This window comes from Tachypleus tridentatus, chromosome 13 (assembly GCF_004210375.1).
Source record: "Tachypleus tridentatus isolate NWPU-2018 chromosome 13, ASM421037v1, whole genome shotgun sequence".
Lineage (NCBI taxonomy): Eukaryota > Metazoa > Arthropoda > Merostomata > Xiphosura > Limulidae > Tachypleus > Tachypleus tridentatus.
In genome coordinates this window covers 64,589,933-64,606,806 of record NC_134837.1, presented here as the reverse complement: position 1 = coordinate 64,606,806, position 16,874 = coordinate 64,589,933, and positions in this window count along the sequence as shown.

Sequence of the window (16,874 nt, the reverse complement as noted above, 5' to 3'; positions counted from 1 at the left end):
GTTACTTATGTACGTTGTTTGTATAAAATAAAGTATAATAATACTAACAGTTACTTATGTACGTTATTTGTATAAAATAAGGTAATAAACAGTTACTTATGTACGTTGTTTGTATAAAATAAGGTAATACTAACAGTTACTTATGTACGTTGTTTGTATAAAATAAAGGTAATACTAACAGTTACTTATGTACGTTGTTTGTATAAAACCTTCACACACACTATGTCAAGATTATTATGTATCAAGGTTACTAGAACCAGCTGTATACAATAGAGATTATTAAGTAAATGTACCAACACCAGTTACTTATATGTAGTAGTTGTATAGTATGTAATGTACCAACACCAGTTACTTATATGTAGTAGTTGTATAATGTATAATGCACCAACACAGATACATAACTATGAGGTGTCTAAACTACTGTATGAACACAAGTTACTTACGCAGGTTGTTTGTAAAGGTAACATTAACAACACCAGTTATTTATGTATCATGCGTGGTGAATAAAGTAACGTAAAAATACCAATCACTTATGTACAATGTGGATATCAAGCAACGACTAACTAGCAGTTACTTATGTATGTAATGGTATAAAGTAATATACCAATATCAGTCACTTATGTATGTAATGGGTATAAAGTAACATACCAATATCAGTTACTTATGTATGTAATGGTATAAAGTATTAATATACCAATATCAGTTACTTATGTATGTAATGGTATAAAGTAACATACCAATACAAGTTACTTTTTTTTGTTTCTGTATAAAATAACATACCAATACCAGTTACTTATGTTTTGTTTCTGTATAAAATAACATACATTCACCAGTTACTTATGTTTTGTTTCTGTATAAAATAACGTTTCATTCTTCAGTTACTTATGTATGTTGTGTCTATACAGTAACAATACCTAATACAGGTATTTATGTACGATGTATATAAACACTACTGGCCAAAATCTTAAGGCTAACGAACATAAAGAAAAAATATGCATTTTGTGTTGTTAGACTCAACCATATTTGATTTGAGGCTTGGAAAGATGAAAAGAAGAAATAAGAAAAGGGAAAAAAAATTAACATTTAATAGGGAAAATGTGAACACTATGAAATTAGCCTAAATACTAGCTGGTCAAAAGTTTAAGACCATACCAAAAAGAAGTCCTAAACAGGGTAGGAAATACCCAACAAGAGGTTTCAGTAGTGAGTTGCACGGCCGTCATTGCGAATAACTTCAAACATTCGCTTTGGCATGGTCGATATAAGTGTTTGCAGAAGACTGGCTGGAATGTTATTCCAATTGTTGAAGATGGCTTCACGAAGATCATGCACTGTTTGGAATTGACGTCCGTTTTTATAGATTTCCCTTGCCATCCACCCCCAAACATTTTCAATAGGGTTCAGTTCGGATAAACACGCTGAATGGTCCAAAAGAATCACGTTATTCGCCATGAAAAAGTCCTTTGTCCTGCGGGCATTGTGGATTGTAGTGTTGTCCTGCTGAAAGATCCAGTCATTTCCACGCAAGCGAGGGCCTTCAGACAATAAGGATGCTCTCTCCAACATGCCAATGTAGCCAGCTGCTGTTTGACGCCTCTGTATCATCTGAAGCTCCATTGTTCCATGGAAGGAGAAAGCACCCCAGATCATGATGGAAGTTCCTCCAATTTGTCGTGTAGAAAATATCTCCGGTGAGATATCCTTATTGTGCCAGTAACGTTGTAAGCCATTTGGACCATCCAGATTAAAATTTTTCTCATCAGAGAACAAAACTTTCTTCCACTTTTCTACGTCCCATGTTTGGTGCTTCTCAGCAAAATTTAACCGAGCTGTTTCGTGGTGTGGAAGGGCGTGGCCTTGAACTGAAGACGTTTACGGTTTTTAAAGCCTTTTTCTCGTAAATGCCGTCTTATTGTTCTTGAGCTGCATTCTGCGTCCGTCAGGGCCTTAATCTGGTTCGACGATCGGCTGATGTCTTGCCGGACAACCCATCGAATCCTTCTGCTCAACGCCGGCGAAATTTTCTTGGGCCGACCACTTGAAATTCTCGTTCCGTATCCCTCGGGTCTTTAAGAAATTTGCAACAGCAGTTTTACTACGTCCAATCTCACCAGCGATGGCACGTTGAGAAAGACCTTGCTTTTGCAACTCGACAATTCTGCCACGTTTAAACTCCGTCAACTTTTTAGCCTTTGGCATGTTTTTACCCGATGTAACACAGGAGATGTTGACAACGCTAATGCTTGAACACAAATAAATTTCGTTACGTGTGTTTCCCGATTAACGCTTCGTTTCAGTATGGTCTCAAAATTTTGACCAGCTGGTATTTAGGCAAATTTAGGCTAATAGTGTTCACATTTTCCCTATTAAATGCTAAAAACGTTTTATTATTTCTATTATCCCTTTTCTTATTTTCATCTTTCGAAGCTCTACTCAAATAAGAGGTTGAGTCTAACAACGCAAAATGCATGTTTTGTCTTTATGTTCATTGGCCTCGAGATTTTGGCCAGCAGTGTATATATAAAATAACGTACCAACACCAGCTAATTATGTACTATGTTTGTTTAAAATAACGTACCTATGCAATTAACTTATGCAGAATTTATGTATACAGTAATATGCCAACACAATATACTTACGTACAATATTTGTATAAAGTAATGAACCTATTACAGTTACTTATGTACGATAGGTCAATAACGTAACAAAACACATGTCGCTTATGTATATTGTATGTATAAATTAACGTACCAACACCAATTAATTATGTATTATGCGTGTATAAAGTAACGTACGAAGATCACTTACTCAGGTACACTGCGTGTTTAAAGTGACGTACCCATAACAGCTTGTTATGTGCATTGTATGTATAAAGTAACGTATCAACACCAGCTACTTGTATATGTTGTGTCTATATAGTGATGTACCAATAACAGTTACTCATGTACGATGTGTATATAAAGTAAATTAGCAACACCAGTTATGCTCATAACTGTTTGGATGTAAGGTTTAGTACTGTAATAACAGTTATATAGTGATTATACTTTGATATATTATCTTATGCCTACAGGTTTTTAGATCAGGCGTGTTCTAGTGTTTAATGTCCATCGTTGTGAAAGAACATGACGTCAGAAATGCTCTCCTCACTATTCGATCAGATAAATGTTTGTTTTGAAATTTCGCGCAAAGCTACACGAGGACTATCTGAGCTAACCGCCCCTAATTTCGCAGTGTAAGATTAGAGGGAAGGCAGCTAGTCATCACCACCCACCGGCAACTCTTGGGCTACCCTTTTACCAACCAATAGTGGGATTGACCGAAACATGGTAACGCCCCCACGGCTGAAAGGGCGAGCATGTTTTGTGTGATGGGGATTCGAACTTGCGACCTTCGAATTACGGGTCGACCACACTAAACACCTGGCCATGCCTGGTCCAGATAAGTATAGTTCACGAGTTGGCGAGTGGTGTTTTCATATAGCTGCCTTTTCACTAGCCTGTCAGTATTATTAAAGGAAGGGCTATGTGCACGTAGCCCTTTTGTAGCTATGTGTGGTAAAAAACAAGTAGCAAACTAATTGCATTATACTTGAAAAGCCGTCAAATCTACAAGATGTTTAATGTTAATGAAAAAAAAATCTTGCATACAGTACAGACGACGTGTGCTGATGTATGTGACTTAATAGTTCTGTACACCTTTCTAGTTTTCTAACTTACCAGAAGAATGTAGGCAGATGAAACTGTTCGTGACTTCGTGCACCGACGTTACTGGCTTACATTCTTATCGGTGGTGACAGTGACAATGTAATCTGATAACATAAGTCAGTAAACCTTGCAACATGGCGACCCTGAGATCAGGGCCACCAAGAGTGTCGCTCTAATTGGCTTTTTTTTTCTGTTTTTTATTGTGTAGAGTCTGAAATAAGTTCATTCTATTGAGCGTGTGAGTGCAGTTCTGGGCATATACGAGTAACATATTTAGGTTCTGTGTTTTATTACGTTATGTTTTGCAAGTCATAATATATTTTTTTAGTGAATAAATACATGTAAACGTATAGAATCACTCGACGTATTATTCACAATGCCAATGAGACGGATATAACAGCGATAAGTTTACGGATTTAAAACTCTAAAATCCGGGGTTCGATTCTCTGGGGCGGACACAGCGGACAGCCCAATGTAGCTTTACTCAGTAAAATAACCAACTAACCAACAAACGGACATTGCTTAATAGTTTGCACGGCCGTATAGTAAATTCTATAATTCATGTCTTCTGTCCCGTTTCAAGTGAACCTCGTTTCGCACTTTGAGACTGCCAGTGCACTGTAAGAGTTATAATAAAATCCTACTTCCCGATCAGACAAAAGTAGTCAAACAATTAGCGGTGAGTACCGATGACTAGTTGCCTTTCCTCTGGTCTACTACCTCAATATTAAGAACGACTACACGTACAAAACAAGTACAATACCAACGCAATTCCCACCCATTCACTTATTACCGTTTATTTTACCAGTGAAAATCACAATTGTTTTAAAGACCAGTTCATAAGTGTTTTTGTGGGTAAATTAAACACAACACTGACAAATGACTGAACAATTTTATAAAGGTATTTAAAACAATATAATTACAACAATTAGTTAAATAATGTTACATATTGTTAAGTACGACAATTTGTATCTGAATAAAACCAGTCTGATAAGATGTTTGTTTGTTCATTTGTTTTGGAATAGGAGGATCAGGCTTTCTTTTCTGCAATACAGGGGATCAGCACCCCTTCGACTTCTTCATCAATTTCGCGAGATTTATTATTTATCCCATTTGAATTGACTCCTGATCTGAAGCAATGATTCGAGTTAAACGGGTGAAAATTTCAAAACAGACTTAGGAGTTGAAAATAAAAGAGTCAAAATGATAAGAGAGAGGAAAAAAACAAACAAACAATGTCAATAGATACGGTCGTGAAATTGATTATTTTACACATTAAACACACTCGTATTTTTCCCAGCTTTGACCGCCAGTGCATCACAATAGGCCCAAATTGCTGCTGTAATTATGAAACCTTCCGAAGATAAGAATTGTACTTTACTTTCTTTACACCTTTCACACTGGTTTGATCCAGTTTTCACACTGACTTCAACACTTATGTTATTTCTCTTCATGCATAATTAATATGCATTTAGACTGAATTTTAGCTTGTTATCTTTAAAGCCCCCCAGACCCAGTGGCACAGCGGGTGTCTGCAATCTTACAACGTTAGAGATCGGGATTCGATACCGATGGTGGGCAGAGCATTGCGTAGCTTTGTGCTTGGTTTCGAACAAATAAAAACAAACGCCTCCTTGAGACTTAGTGTGAGTTCCTGACTGCTTATAGTATTGTTTCCACTATTAGTCGCTTGGGTGAAGCTGTGAAAGTCAACCCTCATCTGTGAGAACATAGCCATCTAGCTTTTATAGGGGATTTAAGAATATATATACATGTTATATGCTTAACACAGTAACGACACAGGGTACATATACTTTAAGTGATGGCGGTTATTGTTTAATCTTTTAGAAGCCCAACATATGAAAATCCTTTATAAAGTTTTCAGCTACGACTGAGATGCTTCAAAATATTCCATGTGACACTTAAAACACGTTACGCATAATATTAACTAACGAAATGGAATACGCAAAATTAGTGTAAAAAAGGCAAGCTGCAGAAAACCATGGTAGTCAAGTCTGTCTGTCTGAAACTAGGGTAGAAACCAAACTATATGAAACTGGTAAAAGAGATGGAATACTTGAAAGGACACGACGCAAACGAAAAGTTGCTGACAAAAATACAATGAAAAACAACAAATATGTGACAATGTAATTACTTTAGTAATGTTACGGACCACAGTTCAATAGCAACTGGAAGAGATGGAATACAATAAGCTAGTGAAGGGCATGATGTGTGAAATTTTAGAGGAGGATATTAAAATGTGTGAAATTGGTAGAGAAGGTAAAAAGTGTGAAATTATTGAAGGAAATAAAAATGTGAAATTAATGGAGATAAAAATGTGTGAAATTAGTAGGAAAACAGACTCTATGACAAATATATATGTAAATTCATCAAAGATTCTTTTAATTTCAAGTCTAATCTTAATCAACTTAATCATAAAACCTTAATAGATAGTTTCGATGTTATACCCCTCGTTACAGAAGTCCGAACCGCTAAAGCCTGCAAGATAGCCTTGGAACTCCATGAAATAACAACTGATATCTCTTATTCACACCTAAGATCCTAAGTATACATTTGTAGTGAACGAAAGTTGAAACCAGATCACACTTTTCTCTGGTTCTGACTTTCTCCTCCATAAAAGCCCTTGTTTCGAGATATTAGTAGAATTATCCAAAACCAGCTTGTTACCTAGAGCAGGCACTCGTCACTATTAGCAACGGATACTCCTCCTGGTGATTATTGTTGTTCAAAGTGGTTAATCGTCTATAGTACCTTAAGCTGTAACTGAATAGTACCTGTTAATCATGAGTAATACCTTAAACTGTTATCGAGACTGGATAGTACCTGTTAATTCTGAGTAGTGTCTTAAACTATAAATGAATAGTACTTGCTAATATACAACTATGAAATCGTTGAGCGCAATATATCTAGAACAATAAATTAGCAAAGGAAAATATAATACCATCAAAACTAACCAATCATACTGATATAAATAAACACATGAACGTTCTGCACCTATTGTCCATCTCGAAAAAAGAAGTGAACTTTCTACTTACCAAACATTAACTTTATAAATAAGTAACAACAGGATAAGAATACTGATGTTTTTCTGAAAATAAACATGTATTACCGCATCCCGATCCTCTTCAACCGAAATCTGAGGTCCAGTGAATCACAGTGTCGAGCTATGGAGTGAGGTCCATGATTCGTGTCCCGTTATCGCAAAAGGATCGTTTTACACACTCTGTAGCTATGAGTGTTTTAGAAGTGTGAAGGTCAAATTCCACTATTCGATCTTTCAAAGGTAATCAAATAATTAAAGATGAAGTTCTACTATATTCGTGTAGTTTTGATCGAAATCCAAAAAACAAAAACTAACTAGAGAAGAAAATAAATGTATCTCTAGCGCCATCTTTCAATTCGTACTTCCCGCTGGTCGGAAGGTATTATAATAATAAATTCACTCTCCCATGTTTAATATTATTTAAATAAATTTCACATAAAAAATCATAAAAATAGTACGGGTACTTACTAGTTAAAGCAAGTTTAATAACAATTTTCTGAGCGAAGAAATGCATTTACGAATTTCATACTTCCACAAATTTTTAACGAATTATGTCGTTGTACTTAAATGGAATTTATCTGTTACTTACTCAAACTGAAGCCTAATATTAGCGAAATATTTTCACTTAACGTGAAGCAATTTAGTATGAAATGTTTTACACAAAGAACCAATACGTGGCTTATTCGTACCAAGTTATTGTAAGCTAGTGATTTTTGGACACGTTCGTTATCATGAATTATTTAACGTCGAAAGTTTCTTCTATAAATCAAGTATGTAACATGAAAGGTAAATAGTTGCACTCTATTACGTGGCCTGGTGGTTAGGGCGCTCGCGGGTTCGAATTCTGTCATCGAACGTACTCACCTTTTCAGCCTTGAGGCGTTATAATTCACGGTCGATCCCATTTTTCTTTAGTAAAAAGTAGTTCAAGAGCTGGTGGTGGGTGTTGTTAACTAGCATCCTTCTCTCTCTGCTACATTAGGGACGTTTAGCGCGGGCATATAGAGTAACTTTGCATGAAACTCAACAAAACAAACAAATGGATCACTGTTTTCAGACGTAAATGGGAATTTTACCTACATCCGTGGAAAGAATAACTAAGTAGTTTTTTTTTTTAAATAAATACGAAGAGCTTTTTGTTCTATGTAGGTAATTATTAATGGGTTGTAGCCAGCGATGGTAAACTGTTAAAGGAGTCGTAAGTCTTAATAACTGGAACATTACAACCATAAAGTTCTCAGTTTAGCTTATTATGGGAACCCTATGTTATTAATACCATTACTTTTTCAACGCTAAAGTGAATCGTGTAAATAGTTGAAAATGTATTTGACTACCAACCACTATAAAACATAATTCCCTAAATTCAGGCTACAATTTATTATTTCCCCGAAAAGAGGCCTAAGAGCTCCAGGAGGAGTCACTTGCATTATCCTTTCGCGCCACTGTACAGTAAGTAATACGTTTTATGTCTGTCAGTCAGTCATTTGACACTAAAATGACGTCACTTAAGGGACGCTTAACATTGCAACTGGTACTGTCGCGAGGCCGGTAAAACGTGCACATGCAATGAATCACGAAAAGAATTATGCATTCTGTATGCTACAACACAGCAGGATACATGAATTTCAAAAACAAGTTATAAAAATATTTGTTACTCTTAAATTTGCTTTATTTACTCTTGAAACAAAACACTTTCGTGGACCTTGCGGAAATGCATCTGGGTTATATACTTATGTAACTTATTTTTTCATCGCTTGTATATTCAACTTGCGGATGTTAAACTAAAGTCAAGTTTTAATACTCAGAAACTGTGGAAAATTAAATAAGAAAGTACATTATTTTCACTGGGAGTTATAAGAGAAACACTTTTTATCAGTCAAAGATTTAGTGAATTATATGTCGTACATAAGTTTCTTCTCGGAATATAATGATCTATAGATAAGATTAGAATATAATAATTCTTTATCTAAAAATTCAAATATAAATGTATCACAGTAATCCAGTAGTAAATCTGAGGGCTTGTAACGCAAAAAAACATGGTTTTGATCCCTGTGATTGGCGAAACTCAGATATCCTATTGTGCAGCCGTGAGCTTAACAACAAGCAAGCAAAACCTAAATTCAAATTAAACGAGTCCTAACTAGCAGTAAACTGTAGTATGTCTTAGATTTTTGTGATTTTTATGCAAGTAATTACAATTCTATCTGCTTTTTTTTAAATACTCAAAGTGAATTCTGAGAACAAATCACTTTTTGTACGTTTCAATTAATTTTTTGTTGTTATATTGTGTCTAACTATTTACAAATGTAGAATCTGAGCTCTTTGTAGATACATGTACGAAACTGAGGAACAACTGTTTAATAAATATGTAAAAGGTAAAAGTCACGTTTTTCTTATCCATTTACTTATCACTTCGACTACCTGGACGACTGGTTCAGAGTATTAGGGTCGCGAGTTCGAATTCCCGTCCCACCAAAAATATTCGCTCTGTCAGCAGTGTGAGCCTTATGAAGTTACGGTCAATCCCACTCTTCGCTGGTGAAAGAGTAGCCCAAGAGTTGGCGGTGGGTGGTGATGACTAACTGCCTTCCCTCTAGTACTTCACTAATAAGTTAGGGACAGCAAGCGCAGGTAGCCCTCGTGTAGCTTTGCTTGAAATTCAAAAGACACCAAACCAATTGGGCTAACTTACACACACACACACACACACACATATTAACCTAATAAAACCAAAGTAAGTATTGGTAATTACCCTCATATAAGCAGCTACTATTATTTAAAAGTAGAATTTAATCTTCATCTACAAGTCAAAATTTAAGTCGCCATCAGTTTGTCATCAGATATCGCTTTAAAATGTCAGGTATTGACATTAGTTACCTATGTCAGCCCGGCATGGCCAGGTGGTTAAGGTACTCAACTCGTAATTTGAGGGTCGTGAGTTCAAATCCCCGTTATACCAAACACCCTCGCCCTTTCAGCCGTGAGAGCGTTATAATGTAATGGCTAATCCTACTATTCGTTGGTATAGAGCTGGCCGTGAGTGGTGATTACTAGCTGTCTTCCCTCTAGTCTTACACTTCAAAATTAGGGACGGCTAGCCCAGATAACCCTCGTGTAGCTTTGCGCGAAATTCAAAACAAACCAAACTATTAGTTACCATTTTTTAACATATAACATTATTATCATCTTAATATCATATACCTTTTTTGTTCTTATTTGTATAATAAAAACTAATTGTAAGATTTTAGAATATGAAGCCTATAAAATATTGATGCTTAGAGTAAACATGTGCTTAATATTATTTATTCTCTTTTTTTCTGTGAGAAATAGCTAGGCTTAACTGAGAAAAGTATTGTTAATTTGATAAATGTTAAACTAAGAAAGTTATTTTTTAATTTTATAAACGTAAAGCCGAGAAAAATATTGTTAATATGATAAACGTAAGGCCGACAAAAGTAGAGTTAATTTGATAAACTTTAGGCTGAGAACAGTATTAAGTTAACAAACGTAAGGTTGAGAGAAGTATTGTTAACGAGGATAAAGCCGAGAAAAGTACTGTTAATACGTTAGGCATAAGGAACAAAAAAATATTGTTAATATAAAGTATTATGAGAAACGCACTTTACAGTTTTTATGTTATTATTGGGTCACTGACAGAAGTATTGATTAGGTCTAGCGCTGGCAAATGTGATGCCAAGTTGAAAAGTTCTTAATAGTTCATCCGTTAAATACCCGGCATGGCCAGGTGGGTTAATGCGTTCAACTCATATTTCTTCATCATATATCTTATTATTTAAAGCTTTGATACATATAAAGTCTTACTTTACTTCGATTTTAAAGTCATTTTTATGGCTAACTGAAGCACTGAGTCGTGTCAAACTTTTCCCATTACTAGACTTCTTTCCATCAAACTGTAAATACAATTTATTCCTATTACACTATAATTAGAGTCATCTAGCGACTAAAATATTGTAAAGCCCCAGAGATTCACGGATCGCAGTTGGAAAAACTAAGGCGTTATGTGCTTAAAAACTGGTAAAGCATACATTTAAAATAATTTGATTGGTTTATTAAAATTTGCGGTTTAAACAATATTAGGTCACATAAAAATTGATCAAACGACTTAGTAACTATAGATTTTAGACAAAATATACGTCACTACAGTTTTTCTGAGATTAAAATTATATATTTATACATTGATTTTACTTTATAATACGATACGTTTATTACTATCGAAATGTTTTGAGTCTTGCACTCGTGCAAGTATGACTCGAAACTTAAACTAAAGTAAATTGAAGAACAAAACGTTATAGTTAATAATCGCTCAGCTTTAAGTTGATTGAATTTATTAATTAAGAAATTAAAACATTTCATATAGAAGTATTGTTTTAACTTCTTTAATATCTAGAAAGATGTGTTTTGAATCTTATGTTGTAGGTCACTTAGTTAAACAAGTCCTATAAGCTATAGTTGTCTCAGCGTAGATAACAACATTACCACTATATTCCCAAACCTCTGGGACAACATACAACGAGAGAGGGGTAATTATGTGTCATCATTTCAACAATGAGAAGGGAAACTTTTGGTGTTATCACAAGATGTACTCTTTTACTTATTTTTGCCACAGATCGTTGCTCCAAATTTGATGACTTAGACCCTCCACTTTCTTACAAACCAGTTCCCAGTGTAGTGAAATTTTGAGGCCTGCCCTTTCGGACTTCTTTTTCTGTCTATTTTTTACTTGAAATTACTGGTTGTGACATTTGCTGAACTATACCCATCGACTAACCCCAACATTGGCATGTAAATTGAGAGGGTGTGTGGATGCATTATTATTTGTCCCAGTAGTTTGATTGCATAACGTACACGACATCACCTTGCTGGTTCGTCAGTTCTTCTGAATGACATTAGATTTAATAGAAGTAAAATAGTAACAACAAATAAGCATATAATTTATGTAAAAAATAATAAAGTTATTTCATTAATTTTACTCTAATTCTGATTTCTAAGTGGCTCAAATAAAATTTTATAATAACTAGACTTCACTCACGTAATCTAGTGCACACCACAACAGTCGTTGATTTTGAAAGTGATTTTATAAGTAGCATCTTACGTATAATACGATTAAAGTCTCGTCGGTACGTGATGTGGGTGAGAAAGTTCACATGCAAAAAAACATAATACTGATTTATGAATACTTTGTAGCAAAGAAACTGAAACAATAAAACATTTATATTGCCTGTGCTCAATAGTTCAACCCTTACAAACATTAGTTTTCGACAATATTTTCTTTATCATTCAAAAATCGGTTCCAGAAATCAGAAACGACGAATTCTTGTACAAGGCTTCCTAGAAAGATTAAGAAAAGACGACAGCATACAGTGTATGTTTTTGATTAAATTAGCTAAATATTGTATTATGACTGTTAGGAAAATTTGTTTAGCCAAAAATATCTATTTAAATCTGTTGTCATTTTATAAGGGTCAGTTAATAAAGAAAATTAGTTTTGATTATTCCAGGTATGTTATTCGTAATAATGTCAATTCTTTCTTCAAATTTTATTGTAAACTTGTTCATTCTTGTTCACAACGTTACATTATTGTGTGTCCTTTAATATGAGCAATTACAGATAGTATTCGGTGCATTCAATTGTGTATAACTGTGTATTTGATTGTTGTACTTGTCTTGTGAGTAATATATGTGATTATGAGGCCTCTTAAAGAGGTTTCTAAATAATAATAAAAAGAAAATACCTACATTTTCAATAGTTAATAAAACGTTTTTTAGAGCTGAGTACATAAGGTCAATCTCGGATTAAGGTATGGACTTACCTGGACCGAGGGCTCCAAACTATAATTATAAATGTATTGTATAAAGAGGTTCTGTCTCGATGGGAACTTTATAACTTGAAAATCATAAAGCCAATAAAACCATTAATCCAGTAACGTTTGTGTTGATAATAATTAAAACATAGGTTTGTTCGTTCAAGATATTAAACCGTGCAGGTGCTTTAGTGCACAAAATCTGTAGTGTTATTTATATTGATAAATATTTTAAGGTATTGTAAATAACATGCTTTCTAAGTATTTTTATATTCCATTAGTTGCTTCCCATAGAATTAGTGTATAGGCCTTCTTCTGTGTTTAACTACACATTTTAGCTTGCTTATTTCCTGGTTTGTACGAACTGTTTATTTCATGAGATTTAGATGGATTGAACAGTTTGCATCAAACTATTATCCAGTACCGATTGCAGAAAACTGATATTGTATATTATATACATATTATATCAGTTGTTTAACTTCTCATGGGAGAAAAAACTATTGGGTTTTGCACGGGAAATTAATATCTCTGATTGGAACAATTTGTGGTTGACGAATCTCTATCCATTTTTTTTTAGCACATTTCAAATATTATCGTCAGTCCATTTCTGTCATTGCGGATACGTTTTCGTTGTCAATGGAAACTCGCCTACTATCCATTTTCTAACAAGTAATTAAAACACGCCTGTCATGCCTAACCCACGTTCGCCTCAACTTCATTCATTGTGTTGTTTTCCCCCCACTAGTCGGCGCTAACATCAGTAATTAGTGAAGATATGCAGGGCAGATAAGCCGCCTCTCAATCACGTTCTTCAAAATCCAACACCAGTGAAGGCGGAGACCTGCTTACACACGTTTTACGAGCTTCGGGAACCACGCCTTGCTATAGTATTTGAACAAGGTAAAAAAGCGGCCTAAAACATAATGTTCGTTTACAAGTACTACTAGAGCTACTGAGAATGCTAGGGTGTGAGTTGATTACAACAAAAATTAATTTACATTCATCTTCAAGAAACGCTAAATTTGCATAGATTTGCATAGATTTAATACGAATTTTGTAGGTTATCATTTCCGCCTTTTTCCTCTATAATTTTATATGTCTGATTTTTGTAAATGAGTAAAATACTATATTTTCTTGATTTCTCTCTCTTTGAAACACCTCAATTTTTAAGTGAACACCATGATTTCATAAATGACGTCGATTTATATATTGTCTTATCAATATATAAATAAAAATATATATTTTTATCTCAACTAAAAGTAGGATTAATTCTATGCCGATTTTAAACTTCTGTTTTTAGATGTGGATCTCTGTTATTCAGTCCCTCCACCCCACCCTCAGTGACAGCGGAAAGTCTCGAGACTTGTGGCGCCAAGAATCGAGTTTCTATACCTGTTGTGAGAACAGCACAGATAGTATTATGTGTTGTTTTATACTTAAGAACAAACAAACAGTTTTATTCAGTCTATAGATAAAAGTGGAACTTTTCTTTCTGTCGGCTCACAGTATAACGAAATTCTTTCTAAAGTGCTTCCAAACACCGAAGTTTCCCCACATGAGAGAAAATGTATATATAGAGAGCTAACGACTTTCAAGAGCAATTGTGACCTGGCATGGTCAGGTGGTTAAGGTTCTCGACTCGTAATCTGAGGGTCGCAGGTTGGAATCCCCTTCGCACCGAACATGCTTGCCTTTTCAGCCGTTGAGATGGTCAATCCCACTGTCGTTGATAAAAGAGTAGCCCAAGATTTGGCGGTGGGTGGTGATGAATAGCTGCTTTCCCATTAGTCTTACTCTGTTAAATTAGGGACGACTAGTGTAGATAGCCCTCGTGTAGCTTTGCGCGAAATTAAAAAAAAAACCAAAAAGAACAGTTGTACAAAGGGGAGAGGAACATTCTTTTTCCTTCACTTGTCTGTAATTAGACGACTTAAAATATTAGAAGTTTAAAGTTTTGAAGTTTAGTCTTATTTCTGGTATAAGATTGTAAGACGCGTTGTCGACAATATAAAGTTGTATGTGTTGTTATAACTGACATTTGTGAATGATATATATGCCATTCTGGGAATAATAATTCTCCGACTAATACAGTCTCAATTTCGACTATAACCCCATCTATTGAGCATTAGAGGTAATCAATATAAATGTGAAAAGAATAATATCCTCGGTCAAATAATTAATGATCATTTGAACTGAATGTTGGGCTACTTGGACTGACTAGAGTTATTTCAAATTTTATACAGCGCTCCCTTTCTAGAGTCTGTGCTGCTCGACGTCCCCCACCTATACGCTCGTGCATGCAAATATTATACAAGAAAAATAATGTAAAAAAAAATTGTAAAATGATGAAAACACTATAATCCGAGCACTTTCGAAAAGGTGAACCTTTCTTCTTCAGAAAGAAAAGTCCACCTTTTCGAAAGTGCTCGAGCAATAAGGTTCTCATCATTTTGTATCAAGACTTCTTTAACCTACATGTTCTTCTGATATTATCAAATAATCACTGAATATTAAAAACTATGATGTATCACATGTTCAAAGAGACATACGTACACAGTCGCATGAATTATATGTCAGACCTAATTATCTATTAGTGAGCAAGGAGCCCTATTTCTTAGAGCAGAGCTGTTTGTTCTGGGGCTTCATAAACGACTTGCAGTACCAGGTTGATGAAGACTTAGTTTGATAATATGCACGCTAAAAAACAAAACAAAAGTCACCGGTCGATAGTCATAGCGCCATCTATAGGTTTGGCATGTCAGCAGTAAGGTTTGTTTTTTTGATTTAAAAAACAAAGAAGAGTGTGAAAATTCTTTATTTTTACGCGACTTTTTCTATACCTGCCATCCCCATAATATATTTCGAGCTGCCTACCTGTTTTGAGAGACACTAAACTAAATCACTTTAAAGTGGAATAAAACAACAGGAAAAAAACACTAATTTTTTCGGGTCAACTTCTTCACATACCAAGGACACTTGCAGTTAATTAAACCATTCTTCCTACCAAACGTTTGAGAACGGCAAGGTTTCGAGTGCGGAAAAGCGAAAAAATGAGTGTGGTTATCTGGCGCCTACAAATTATTTATATGTATATGTTCTACATATAAATGTTTAATAATTACTAGACAACGGGATGCAGACACACAAAACAGAATGCGCGAAGTTGTACCTTAGAATTTTTTAGACTCGGCCTATTCCGATTTTGGAAAGTTGTATTACTCTTGAAAAGTGTGATCAGGTTAAAGTTCTAATAACAACAACAACAACAACGAAACTTTATATATTTGACTTGGGCGCATATCATCATACGCGTGATTGAGTAGGGGGCATAAACCCCAGAAATGAGGGAAACAGAGGGTGGTTGATATATTCGTGGCCAACTTTCTCCTGTGATTCCTGTTGATATGTGAGGGGATAATTATGAGTTTAAAAAAATGAAGAGGGACATGCCCCCTCGGGCTATCTGCTGAGTCCACCAAGGGGAATGAAATCCTTGATTGCAGTGTTGTAAATCCGTATGCTTACCACTGTACCAGCGGGTGACCATTAGCCGTGTAAATTATGCCTATCGTGCGAAGAAGCAGGACTGAAGGCAATGTTTGTGTTGCCGAATTAATATGTGCGTGCGTGTATAAATAGAAACGAAAATAAACCCGCGAAAACAAATGTTCTCAAGAGTATGAGCAACTTTGTATAGAAATAACTGAAAATGTTTGTGTTCAAATTACACTTTACTTTTTTTTGGTAAGTGGGGCCGCTAAAATGTTTTTTATTAAGATAGGAATGTATAGTGAACCTACTGATAGGTACTTCACAGTCTCTTTGTTTTACCTTTACAAACATGATTTACAGCTAAAACATTAACGTATTTCCCAAAATGGAGGGGTAATAGAAAGCCTTCCTCCCTATATTTCGAACCCTGGAAGTCATATAAGTTTTATTGTACACGTAAGACCGTAGTCCTGTTTCTGTATGGTTTACTGAAGAAAGAAAGACATAAATTGGAGTACTGCAGATGTAACCTTAAAGTTACGGTTAAAATTACAATTAAACTTGCTTCGTTTTCATGAGTACGAGTAGTTTTTGTTTGTTTCTGCTTTAAATAACACATTCTAGAACTTGAAGTCTGATTACCCAGGCTAGCGAATTTAAACTTCATAAAAGTTATTTTGGTTTTAATAACGAATCTTCCATATTTCAGCTACGCAGACTTCGAAAATATTCATTTTTTTTCTCTATCGCATAATGATTTGTTTTCATTTTGTTTTTTATATATCGGCAAGA